This window comes from Rattus norvegicus, chromosome 16 (assembly GCF_021556685.1).
Source record: "Rattus norvegicus strain SHRSP/BbbUtx chromosome 16, alternate assembly SHRSP_T2T, whole genome shotgun sequence".
In the NCBI taxonomy this organism is placed as follows: domain Eukaryota; kingdom Metazoa; phylum Chordata; class Mammalia; order Rodentia; family Muridae; genus Rattus; species Rattus norvegicus.
The window spans coordinates 61,858,026-61,870,807 of NC_141549.1; the positions used below are offsets into that span (position 1 = coordinate 61,858,026).

At 36.5% G+C, this 12,782-nt stretch overlaps 2 protein-coding genes across 1 annotated transcript in view; both read left to right on the forward strand.

Moving 5' to 3' along the window:
* Positions 1 to 12,782, forward strand: part of Erich1 (glutamate-rich 1) — a gene marked incomplete at its 5' end in the record, with an annotated part of 52,793,804 nt that overhangs the window by 30,987,466 nt on the left and 21,793,556 nt on the right.
* Sgcz (sarcoglycan zeta) overlaps positions 1 to 12,782 on the forward strand; it is a 1,078,171-nt gene that overhangs the window by 112,953 nt on the left and 952,436 nt on the right. The window lies entirely within an intron of this gene.

Consider the following 12,782-nt stretch of genomic DNA (forward strand, 5'->3'; position numbering starts at 1 on the left):
TCTTTTGTTTTCTATTCAATATTAAATGACTAGATGCAGAGCACCTAGTATTAAAAACATTTAATCACTGTTTAATAATTGTGGAACAATGGTTGGCAAATTATGGTCCATAGTCAAAATCTGGCCACACAATATCTTTGGAAATAAAGATTTATTGGAGAGTAGCTTCTAATTTGTTCATGCATTGCTTGTGATTGCTTTAGCCCACAAGGGCTGAGTTCAACATTTTTAACCCACCTCATATGTCCTTCCTCAGAACCTTAGTCGTTTGGTCTCTGAATTGATACCAAGAAAGCTACAGATGTTGGAATGTTTTCCAGATTATGTTAGTCAGTGCTATTTCTCACACCTATTGAAAAATCTTAGAGTAATTAATATGTTAATCTATTTGGTAATTGTCCATCCTTTTGTGCATTGACTCCACTGTTAATTTGTGGAGTATGGCTATACCAAGGAAATGTTTGGATTTTAAACTAGCTTAGCTTTCTTTGAAAAATATTTGAATGGCAGCAGTATATGTCATTTGAGTAATAGGACATAGGAAGCAACTGGTGTTCAACACTTCCCCACCTCTGTATTGATCACACAGGCAGTGTTTTTCATGAAAGCAAAGGCTTTTGCGTGTTTCTAAGCTAGCAGGTATTAGTAGTTAATACACAGCTTTAATGAATGATTAACAGTTCCCAAAGATACCACAATTGAATAAATAAAATGCTAGGCTTCCAGCAGGGCAATCTCTTTCCAGGAATAATCTCTAGATGCTACAAGAATAATCATACAAGTCTCCAAACATCCAATGATTGTAAGATTTGTCACAGTAGCAATAATAATAACAAATAACCTGCATATGGGACTTGCTGTGTGCTTAAGTGTCTCCTGTGTATTGATTTATTTAGTCTCTGTAATAGCTGAACGTGTAGACTGACATTGTGGTAAATAGCAGGGTGTTTTCTTATGTGTCATGGGTGTATGGAACCTCTCAATATGCTCTAACTTACCCAGTTATTTGATTAATCATAGAATTATTTGCAATGTAGCTCTTCTCCAAAATCAATCATATTTACTATTAAATCTGTACATCACTGCAAATTAATACCTATGCCATAATGTCTTAGTATTCCATGGTCAGGGCGTGTGGTATAACTTTTCCCCCCCTCCTTGCTCAGCCTGGCTTGAAATACGCAGCCACTCATCTTCAATTTTGCAAACACTGCTTCTTGAATGACTTCAACAATTTGATCCATGAGCATCAGAATTGTGTTGGGGTTGGGGATTTAGCTCAGCGGTAGAGCGCTTGCCTAGCGAGCGCAAGGCCCTGGGTTCGGTCTCCAGCTCCGAAAAACAGAAAAAAGAAAAAAAAAAAAGAAAACAGAATTGTGTTGATTTCTAGGCTGATTTTAGTGCATTTTGTGAATCATTGGCAGGAATTAAATGGACTTGTAGAAATCATGGGCCCAGAGATTCTGGAAACTGAAAATGGAGGAGATATCAATTTTCTTTTTGATTCTGTTTCTGCAGGACATTGGATTATCTACATTTCTGAGAAGAGCAGGTAGTTTGATTTGCTAGGCAGTTAAGGCTTTGATTGTTTTTAGACTTGGTGATGTGTGTTGGGTATATTTTATTTCTTCTAATGATGAGAAACTTTAGCCAGTTTCCTCAGTAAAATTATTATGCACCCATCAGAACTGAAAAGACTGAAAACCAATGTCATGTTTTGTTAAATTTATTATTAATTTATTGCTGATGGTTTCTCATGTTTAGTCATTTTTAATTCTTTCAAGGCACTTTGGGCAGCCTGTATCTCCAGCTATATATTAACTATGGTGGCCAGTTGGCTTACTTTTTGGTTATGTTAAAATCCATGACTCAACCCCCAGATCAGAGGAAGAGTAACAAGAAGGCCCAAGTGCAAATACATCAAAGCCACTTAGAAGTAGGAACAAACTAATCAGGGGAGGCAAAGGAAGGGAGGAACCTGGACAGAAGAGGGGAGGGAGAAGGGAAAAGTGGGAGTAGGATAAGGTGTGGAAGAGACAGGAGAGAAGCACAGAGTGGCAGGAGAATCAATGGAAATATGCAGCAGTGTGGGGTAGGGTGCTAGGCGGGGTCCTCTAGAAAGTCCCCGAGACCTAGGACGTAAGAGTCTTCCAGGACTCAATGAAGATGACATTGGCCAAAATGCCTAATGGGGGGACATGGAACCTGAAGAGACCTCCTCCAGAGAATAGACATGGCCCCCAGTTGGAGCATGGGGCCATCCAACCATATTCAAAATTTTAGAGTCAGAATTGTTCCTGTCTAAAGGAAATGTAGGGGCAAAAATGGAGTAGAGGCTAAAAGAAAGGCTATCCCACAATGGGCCCAACTTGGGATCCATCCCATTCACAGGCACCCAACCCTGACACTATTAATGATGCCATGCTGTGCTTGCAGACAGGAGCCTGGATATTAGATATCATCCCTCTGTCAGATGTAGGAAATATAATACAGATGCAAAGTCTAAGAAACACAGTCACAGCTACATTATCTACTTTTAGTAAAATAAGAAATTTCAGTAAAATGGTGGAAAACTACAAAATAGTAGCTCATGTGTAATAGAGTAGTAGGAAAAGTTCATTCACAATAGCAAAAATAATGTCCGAATAGTCACTCTATGTGGATATAAATGTTCGGGAAACTAACAAACTGAAATTTAAAATTTAAATGTGGATATATTACTAATACTGTCATTGTGAAATTAATTTATCCATACATGCTGAGAAACACCAACACAGCAATTGCCACTAATTTATGAACATTTAAACGTTTAAAATATTAAAAGTTCTTTTATTAAATTTTTATTATTAATCCCATTTGTTTACATCTCAAATGATATTCCACTTCCCGGTTACCCCTCTACCAACCCCTCATCTTATATCTGCCCTACCCTCCCTGTCGTGTGTATGAGAATGCTCCCAGAGTAGCTAGTGATGTTAATATGGGATAGGGACATTATGAATTTTGCAAAAAAATATGTAAAATAAAACATGATCCAAAAAAGGATCATTATCATTAATAATTTGGACAAATTGAAATTGGTACTCAAAGGAGTACATAGACTAAAGGTATTCAAGAGTGTCCAGAAATCATTTAAATAAATAACAAATTTTTGGTAACATAAATGATACCATTAATTAATGGAGAAATAGTGGTTAAGTTTTAGCAAAATGCTAAGGTAAAATATTACATATATTCTGCATCAAAATAGTTAATGAAAAGGAAAGGATTTAAAAATAAAATGATTTAATTGCACTTAAACAGTTGTTTCTAGAAACTTGACATATGTTTTTATGTTCTGAGTGTCATAAACACAGAAGCCATTATTAAGACTGGTAAACTTGACTATGATTAGGAACAATTACAGAAGAAAAATCGTGAACAAAATCAAGGATGTGAGTGTCAAAAGTCTTTGTCATTTTAACACATAAAGAAGACTTCCTGGCAATAGCAAAAACCTAATTTGAAGGAAAATGTTCAAAGTCACATACAGACTTATTCACAAAAATGATATGAATGGCTGAGAAGAGAAAATATTTAATTTCATAGCAAAGGTTGTCATTAAACAATATTGGATCATCAAAAAGCCTGAAATAACAAGCAATTATCAAGGATTTGATAGAACTGGCTTTTTCATGTTGGGGGCAAGAAGGAAAATGATGCCAAATCTTTTGATGACAGTTTCGATTTATCTCAACAAGCATTTCTCATTTTTATTTTAGAAAAAGTGTTTGCAAAGAAATCATTTGCATTACCCATTATTTTTGACCAAAGAGCAGGAAGGTTCTAATTAGGTGAACGTTTAGAATATTTAGATTATAATTTACAGCTCCTGAGCTCAAAGTGAGAGATATGAATATACCACTGTCAGTTAATACTGTATCAATAGTAAATCCCTAATAAAATGCTTTAGGAACATTTTTTGGGAAGGCACACAGGATATTGTTTCTTTGGCTATTTCAAATGATTGAAAATGCATGAGATAATTTTATTTTGCAATTTTAAGGCTTTCAAAATATTCAAGTAACTGTCCTTGCTTAAAATATTAAAAAATAATATTGCCTGCACATATGTAAGTGGTATGTATTTCTGTATTCTTTCCATGTTACAGGGACGTAGCTGATACATATTTTTTTTCTTTTTTTCAGAGCTGGGGACCGAACCCAGGGCCTTGTGCTTGCTAGGCAAGTGCTCTACCACTGAGCTAAATCCCCAACCGCTGATATACATAACTTTATTAGTGTCCCTGTAGCTTCTGTTTATTGGTTCTCATGCTTCAGATGTAAATTTCCACTCCTGGGCCACCCTGTAGAACCATAGATACCGTAAAAGAGACTGCACTGCGTAGTTAATCTCTGGGTAGCCTAATAGAAAGGGCAAAATACCAAGGAATTGTTTTGAGGGTGACCTCAGAAATAAGCTTTGAAATGTGATGGACTCGCCAAGTTGAGACAAAATTATAATCATACTCCTGACAATGTCCTAATTGAGAAGTGGGAACAGTTAATTTTGTTAGAGAATCAAGAAAGGTCGCTCTGGGCAAGAAATAAGATGGTCCAGATTTTTTTAAAAAAAACCATGAGAACACCAAGTCACTCTTACTCTACTAAACACTGCAGCCTGATAGGAATATTTCCACTTTCTGAGTTTGCTTTATCATGTATAGTTTCTGGCACTCAGTACTTAGTGGCTTCAACGTGTTCTATTTTCTTCATATTTATTCTCTTTACACCTCTAATTAGATATTATATTTTCTTAATGTGTAGGCTGTTTTCCTTTTATTTTTCTTAATACCCTAAGAGTATTCTTTAGTTTATCTCTTTATTAATTTCAGATTTCATAAATTTAACCTTTGATCCCACTTGGACTCTTTCCCCCTTAATTTCTTACCCCGATGTGCCCCTGTCTTCATACTTAAAATGGATTAATATTCTTTGCCTCAATTCCTTAATTAGTTTCTTATTACTTAAGAAATAAAATCTAGCAACTAAGTAAGGACTTGTCCAAATGGATACAAGCATGAGGGCTGGAATTCAGATACTTAAGTAAAGTCCAAAGCAGCAGCCTGCTCTCACTTACTGTCCCTATGTTGACATGATAAACAAAGACAGAAGACCATGTGAGCTAGATGGCCTGGTGTCATACATAGGAAATGCATGAAGAGAGTGCTCACATACGTGATAACATACATGTGCACATACACTCATCATGCATGCACTTGCACAGAGTTTATACAGAAAGGCACAGGAAAAAATAAATAAGCCAGGACTCCTCCACATCACACCTGTTATTCTATTTGCTCCAGCTCAATTTTCAATCCTCATATACTGTAACCAACATGGTGGATCCAGAATATACCTGTGTTCCTTCTCATTTTAACAATATTCCCCTTAATTTTAGTTGTCTCCTGCCTGAATTTTGTCTATATAATATTGATTTGTCTTGTGAACCACAGCACATTTTTTTAGTTTTTTGAAGTTTTTGTATACTGTTGATATGTAATGTATTCTACGTACTTTCTAATTGCACAGAGAACAAACAGTACTATAAGTACCCTTAGAGAAAGAAAACCAATCTACGTTTTTTGTGTTATTTTTATGTATATGTACCTAGAAGAGTTCCTGGTATGTTGGACAATTAGCAAGGGTTTAACTGAAATACTGGGACTCGATATAAATAGGCAATTTGTGAACAAAAGCTTCCAAGCTATTGAGGGTTTTTTAAATAAATAATATTTAGCTGATGAAAATTTCAGTAGCTCATTTCAGATATTAGTCATATTTATCAATGCAAGTATTTCAGGGTTCGGGGAGGGCTCAGGGACCTGGGAGGAAGGAAGAGAAAAAGAGAAAATTAGAGATCCAGGTAAAAATAAATATGTGTCGAATATCCAAAAGAACATCTGTTACTTTGTAAGAAATTAAAAATAAATGCTTGACAGAGCATCACTAGATAGAGAATTGTATTATGAGAAAGTTAGTGATAAACTAGCTTACATTAGCATGACAAGACTGCTTGTAGTTTATATAAGTTCGATAAATATGTTGCACTATTTTCTGCTATTAAAGTATGTAGACTCATTACAGTGATTTAAAACATTTCTTTTCTACTCATGAGTGTCTGACCTCAGGCTTGACCTTATGAAACTACCAATCACTTAGTTTGCTGTATAGTTTTACCTGTCAGAGAATACTGACTGGGAATCATGCAATAATAATTTCAGACTGGATCTTCTTTTCTCCTAGTAAATATGTACTTAAAATTCTCTGTGATTTTTGTGTGGCTCTTTAGTGTCTTTCTTTTTTTGTTACAAATATTTCAAATGAAATATATTTGATTATGTATTTCCCTCCTTTAAATCCCCTTAAATCTTCCCCATCTCCCTTCCTAGCCACACTTCATTTTCTTTCTCTTTCTCTAAAACAACAAAAACAAACAAAAACCCAAAACAAAAAATATGACAAAACAACCAAAAAACATAAAATAATGAACAAAAAGACAAAAATACATAACAGAAAAAAGTATACATTCACAAACACACACAAATACACACACACACACACCACAGTGCATATGAGCACACTTGTAGGCAAATGCATGTGCCCGCATGTGTGCATGTACACACACACACACACACACACACACACACACACACACACAGTTCGTTACAAATGGAGTTTGTTTGTTTTATGTTGTCCAACTACCCCTTTGGCATAAATTCTGATCATGGTAACATTACATTAGAGGAAACTGTTTTTCAGGTCCTTAGCAGCTGTCAATGGCAAAATGTTTTGGTTAAAGATGGGATTTATGTCCACTCTTCCTTCTCCATGCTGGGTTTTGTATGGTTTGAATTTGTATAGGTCTTGTAAGTGCTGTACCGATTTCTGTAAGCTCATATGGGCATCAACCTTGCTATGAGTACCTAATGACACTTCCTTAGAATAACGTCATCTACCACCGCTGGATCTCACAATCTTTCTGTCTACCCTTCTATATAAATCCCTCAACCTTGAATGGAAAGATTTGATGAAGACATCTCATTTAGGGCTCATGCTTTGTTACTCCTTCCTAAAACCCAAGTTTGCCACCAACCATCCCGTCTTGCCAATGTTTGGTCCTGCATACGCCATAGACAAGATGGCAGAACATGGATGTTTCTCAGGATAAAGTCTATATCTTCAAATTTATCCTTGTAGATGGATATGCCTACAGTTCCATTATGTGAAGTCACATGTCATATGAATTCTGAAATAACTCTATGAAAACATGAGCCTTTTATCGAGATCCTTTCCCTTCAGTGTCCAGAACATGAAAGTTTTCTGCCGTCTTCGGAATTTTGTCTCAAAATAGCTTGAAGGAGATGTGGCCCAAATGCTTGCCACGAGCCCAATGTCAAAGAACACATTAGAGTTGACCATGCCTGGCAGGAAGCAGGGAAAGGGATAACTAAATCATTTTACAGGCTAGATTGGTGCTTTGCTCTCACCATTGAATAGTTAAAAATAAAGTAGCCCAAACATTGGTGAGGTGATGTATATGTGGAGAAATTTTTTCAGGTCATTTTGAAGAGTGACTGATAGTTTTCATAATTCCTGGATTAAATTAGATACTCATTTGTACATTTAGATCTCTAAAACTTATTATAAAATACCTTCAAATATCCATATAGAAATTCCTATGCCACCATCAGTCTGTGTTGAGTGAAGATTAGTCTTGCTTCTCCTCAATAGTGCTTACCAGTGGTTTCAAATTCAGCCTCTCAAATAGCATGGTGTAACATGCCATGGTGTTCAAACTTGCATTAATTCACCAAGGACAGGCTATGCAGAACATTTTGATTTGCTTTCTTGCCTTTGGGGACATTTCTTCAATGTTTCTCCAGCTAGGTTTCTTTTGATTCTTGAGGTTTAGACTGGGGATTCCCTTTGAAGGACTTTGTTAGATGAGTGGGTTTTTCAGTGCTTTTCCCCAGCTACCGGATACCTTTCATCTGTCCCTTTCAGGGTCTGTTCTAGAGCACGCACTTCCAATTTCAACTAAAACATTTCATCTTCTTTTATTGAATTAGGGTGTAGTTTGTTTTGCGCCTAAAATATTATCTTTAATACTAACTTTGCATAGATTTTCTTCTCTGTTATCTTCTAAATAATTGATAATTTTTATATTAGGAGAATGTAGTAAACTAATGAATCTGTTTCGTCATAAAGAGGTTTACAATTAAGTTAGTTTAATATCTTCCACATGATAAATTTAAGGTCAAAGGATTTCTAGACTTATGCTTCATATCTAAAAAGATTACACGCTCAGCTCTGGTTGGGGTAAATCTAGTTTATGTCTATGGTCTACCAAAGTTGTTAATAGATCCTCCTTGTTTTTTTTCTACATTTATTACACTCTGGGTCCACCCTTTCACTGTTCCACATCCCTTATCTCCTCTCCATGCCCCTGTCTCCATGAGGATGTAACCACCCCACAACCCCTACACCACCAGACCTCTAAACACGCTGGGGCCTCCAGTTTCTTGAGAGTTAAGTGAATCTTCTTGGACTGAACCAGGACCAAGGAATCCTCTGCTGTATATGTGTTGGGGACCTCATATCAGCTGGTATATGCTACCTGGTTGGTGGTCCAGTATCTGAGAGATCTCAGGGGTCCAGGTTCATTGAGACTGCTGGTTCTCCTCAGCTTCTTCCAGCTTTTCCCTAATTCAACCACAGAGGTTAACATCTTCTGCTCACTGGTTGGGTACACTTATCTGCATGTGACTCCTTGTTGGGTCTTTTGGAAGGCAGACATGATAGTTTCCTTTTAGTGAGTACTTCATAACCTCAGTAATAGTGTCAGGCCTTGGGCATTGCTTGAGCTAGATCCCACTTTGTACCTGTCGCTGGACCTTCTTTTCCTCAGGCTCTTCTCCATTTCCATCTCTGCAGTTCTTTCATACAGGAAAAATTATGGGTCAGAGTTTTGATTGTGGAATGGCAATCCCATCCCTCACTGTCTTTCTGCTGAAGGTAGGCTCTACAAGTTCCCTCTCCCCACTGTAGGACATTTCATTTAAGGTCCCCATTTGAGTCCTGAGAGTCTGTGTCTTCCCAGGTTTCAGGTACATTCTGGAGGGTCCTCCCAACCTCCTACCTTCTGAGCCTAACCAGTTCCATTCTTTCTGCTGGCCCTTAGGGCTTCAGTACTTTTTCCCCACCCAATTCCAGGTCATGTTCCCCTCTCCCCACACATACCCATCTCTTTTCCCTCCTGGGTACCTTCCTCCTTCCCTCCTTCTGATTTCTTTCTTCTCCCTCCCAAGTGGGACTGAGGTGTCCTCACTGGGTCCTTTAGCTTGTTGAACTATTTTAATTCTATGGACTATATCTTGGGCATTCTGTACTTCTTTCTTTGGCTAATATCTACCAGTTAGTGAGTGCATACTATGCATTTCCTTTGAGGTCTGAGTTATCTCACTCAGAAGGATATTTTCTAGTTCCATCCATTTGCCTGCAAAACTCAGGATGTCCTCATTCTTAATATCTGAATAGGTTTTCATTGTGTAAATGAACGATGTTTTTCTTGTGTCCATTCTTCTGTCGTGGGACATCTGGGTGGCTTACAGCTTCTGCTATCACAAATAAGGCCACTACAAACATAATGGAACATGTGCACCTATGGCAGGATGGGGCATCTTTTGCATATATTCCCAAGAATGGTATTGCTGGGTCTTCAGGCCATTCTATTTTCAATTTTATGAGGAACATCCAGATTGATTTTTCAGAGTGGTTGTACCAGTTTGCAATCTCACCAGCAATGGAGGAGTGTCTTGACATGCGTTGTCACCTGAGGTTTTGATCTTAGCCATTCTGGTTGGTGTACGGTGGAATTTCAGCATCTTTTTGGTTTGCATTTACCTGATCACTGAGGAATTTGAGTATTTCTTTCAGTGCTTCTTAGCTATTTGAGATTCCTCTGTTGTGAATTCTTGGTTTAGTTCTATACCCCATTTTTTGATTGGGTTATTTGGGTTTTTGATTTTTAGTTTCTTGAGTTCTTTGTATATTTTTTAATATTAGCCCTCTATTGGATGTGGGGTTAGTAAAGATTTTTTCACAATCTGTAGGTTGCCAATTTGTTTTATTGACTATGTCCTTTGCCTTTCAGAAGCTTTCCAGTTTCACGAGGTCCCATTTTTCAATTCTTGATCTTACAGCGTGAGCCATTGAAGTTCTATTTAGGAAATTTCCCCCTATGCCAATGAGTTCAAGGCTCATTCCCATTTTCTCTTCTATTAGATTCAGTGTATTTGGTTTTATGTTGAGGTCCTTGATCCACTTGGACTTTAGCTTTGTGCAAGGTGACAAATATTGGTATATTTTCATTTTCTACAGACAACCACTTAGACCAGCACTATTTATTGAAGATTTTTTTCCCCCACTGTATATTTTTGGCTTCTTGTCAAAGATCAAGTGTGAATGAGTGAGTGGTTTTATTTCTTGGTCCTCAGTTCTATTTCATTGACCAACCTGTCTGTTTCTGTACCAATACCATGCAGTTTTTATCATGATTGCTCTCTATTAGAGGTTGAGTTCAGGGATGGTGATTCCCTCAGCCATTCTCTTATTGTTAAACATTGTTTTGGCTATTTTTTATTTTTGACTTTCCAGATGGATTTGAGAATTGCTCTTTCCATATCTTGGAAGAATTGTGTTGGGATTTTGATGGGGATTTCATTGAATCTGTAGACTGCCTTTGGTAGGATGGCCATTTTATTATGTTAATTCTGCTATACTGGGATACCATGGAACATACACATCATTATCAATCAGCCAAAGCCGTAAGTGTGCTGGTCCAGCAAACCTTGCTCCAGAACCAATCATTGCAATACTTTTGCCTCATGTTGCATCTGCATGGCAATTATAAACTAAAGACCTTTTTACCTTTAGCTTTCTTTTAGAAATTATACTTTTACCAAGAAGGAGTGTTGTATTTTGTAAAATGAAATTTTTTTATATTGAACTAACCTTGCGTCTCTGAGATTAAGCCTACTTCATTGTGGTGAATGATGATTTTGATGTGTTCTTGGACTTGGTTTTCAAGAACTTTATTGAGTAATTTTGCATCGATATTCACACGTGAGATCGGTCTGAAGTTCTTTTTTTTTTTTTTTTTGATTGTGTCCTTGTGTGGTTTAGATATCCGAGTAATTATGGCTTCATAGAATGAATTGGTAGTGTTCCTTCTGTTTCTATTTTATAGAATAGTTTGAGAAGTATTGGTATTAGGTCTTCTTTGAAGGTCGTAGAATTTTGCACTAAATCTGTCTGGCCCTGGGAAATTGATTATATGACTCCTCTTTTCACAAATGTTCTTGGAGTGATACGAGTAATTTCTATTATGACTAGAGTGGGCACAGTTCAATTTTCATTTGCTGAATGAAGCTCCTGATGGTAGATTGCCGTTGCAAAAAGGAAGCATTGCTTACTTTCTGTCTCTTATATTGTATGTCAATATACAGCAGTGGTAGCTCTTGAGAATTATATTATCTGCTTTAATATTAGTTCACAAAATACATTTCTCTAAGACAAAGTTCAGTTGTTATTGAAAAATCAGTCTGATTTTTGCATACATGTCGAAATCTCAATTGAGTTTCTGTGGGAATAAAAATTATTGAGTCTGTGATAAAAATGTATATTGTGTCTGATTTGTCAACTCTTCCATTGCGATCAATTGAAAATTGGAACGTTTTAGAAAATGAATTTTGAGTGTTCTCACCCTATTTAGCCTTCTTTTTGCTCCCTCCAGAACTGTACTGAGGGCACCTGAGGGAGCTGAGAGTCGGTGGGGCTTTTTCCTTCAATGAGTTATCCTGGCTGTCAGACTCGGGACTATTTATTTATTTTGCAACGATGTGTAAAGTCCTCATGCATTTGAGAGATGGTTTGTAATTACTAAAATAATACTGATACCTAAACTGCATTATGATTTAGGCAGTAATTGATTATATAAAACTATGAAAATAAAACCCAGTAAGAGAAACAGAAAGTACATGAATGAAATGAAAATTCCACACAATGTAAAATGAAAATATTTTTCTTAAAATGTATGTACAATACAAGCAATATTACAGACTTTCATTGGATAGTTGATAATGTGCACAACTTACAGACTGACATACTGGTTTATCTCATAGTCCTTTTGTACCCACCATGTTGCCACCTTAGTTCCTTCCCTGTGTTTGGAATGCTTTAGTCTTCCATTAATATAGGGCAGGAACTCCCCAATTATTATACATTGATGATGACATTTTTGTATTTCTCTACGCTAAGGCTCTAATTAAAATACAAAACATATATATATATATATATACATATACATATACATATATATATTGTTTGATGAACAGATAATTTTGCAGCATACAGAAAGTTCTGGGCTCAGTTTCATGATTTTTGTTTTGCTTACCACACTAAATCATCACAAATCATTAATAATGCAATGAAACACAACTTTTAGTTTTAAGGCACACTAAGCATGTGCTAATAGGTTACCATTCCTCAACAAAGGAAAAGAAAAGACTTCTGATTTAAACCAAGTACAAAATTAGGAAATTATGTATCTCAGCTGGTGTTACAGATATTTACTATTTTTAATGAGTATTATTTCTGGTGAAGTGAATAAAATGTAACCCATGGTTTCCATTTTAAGCAAACATTGTGCTGAACATGCCAGAAAAGCATGTGCTTTGGGTT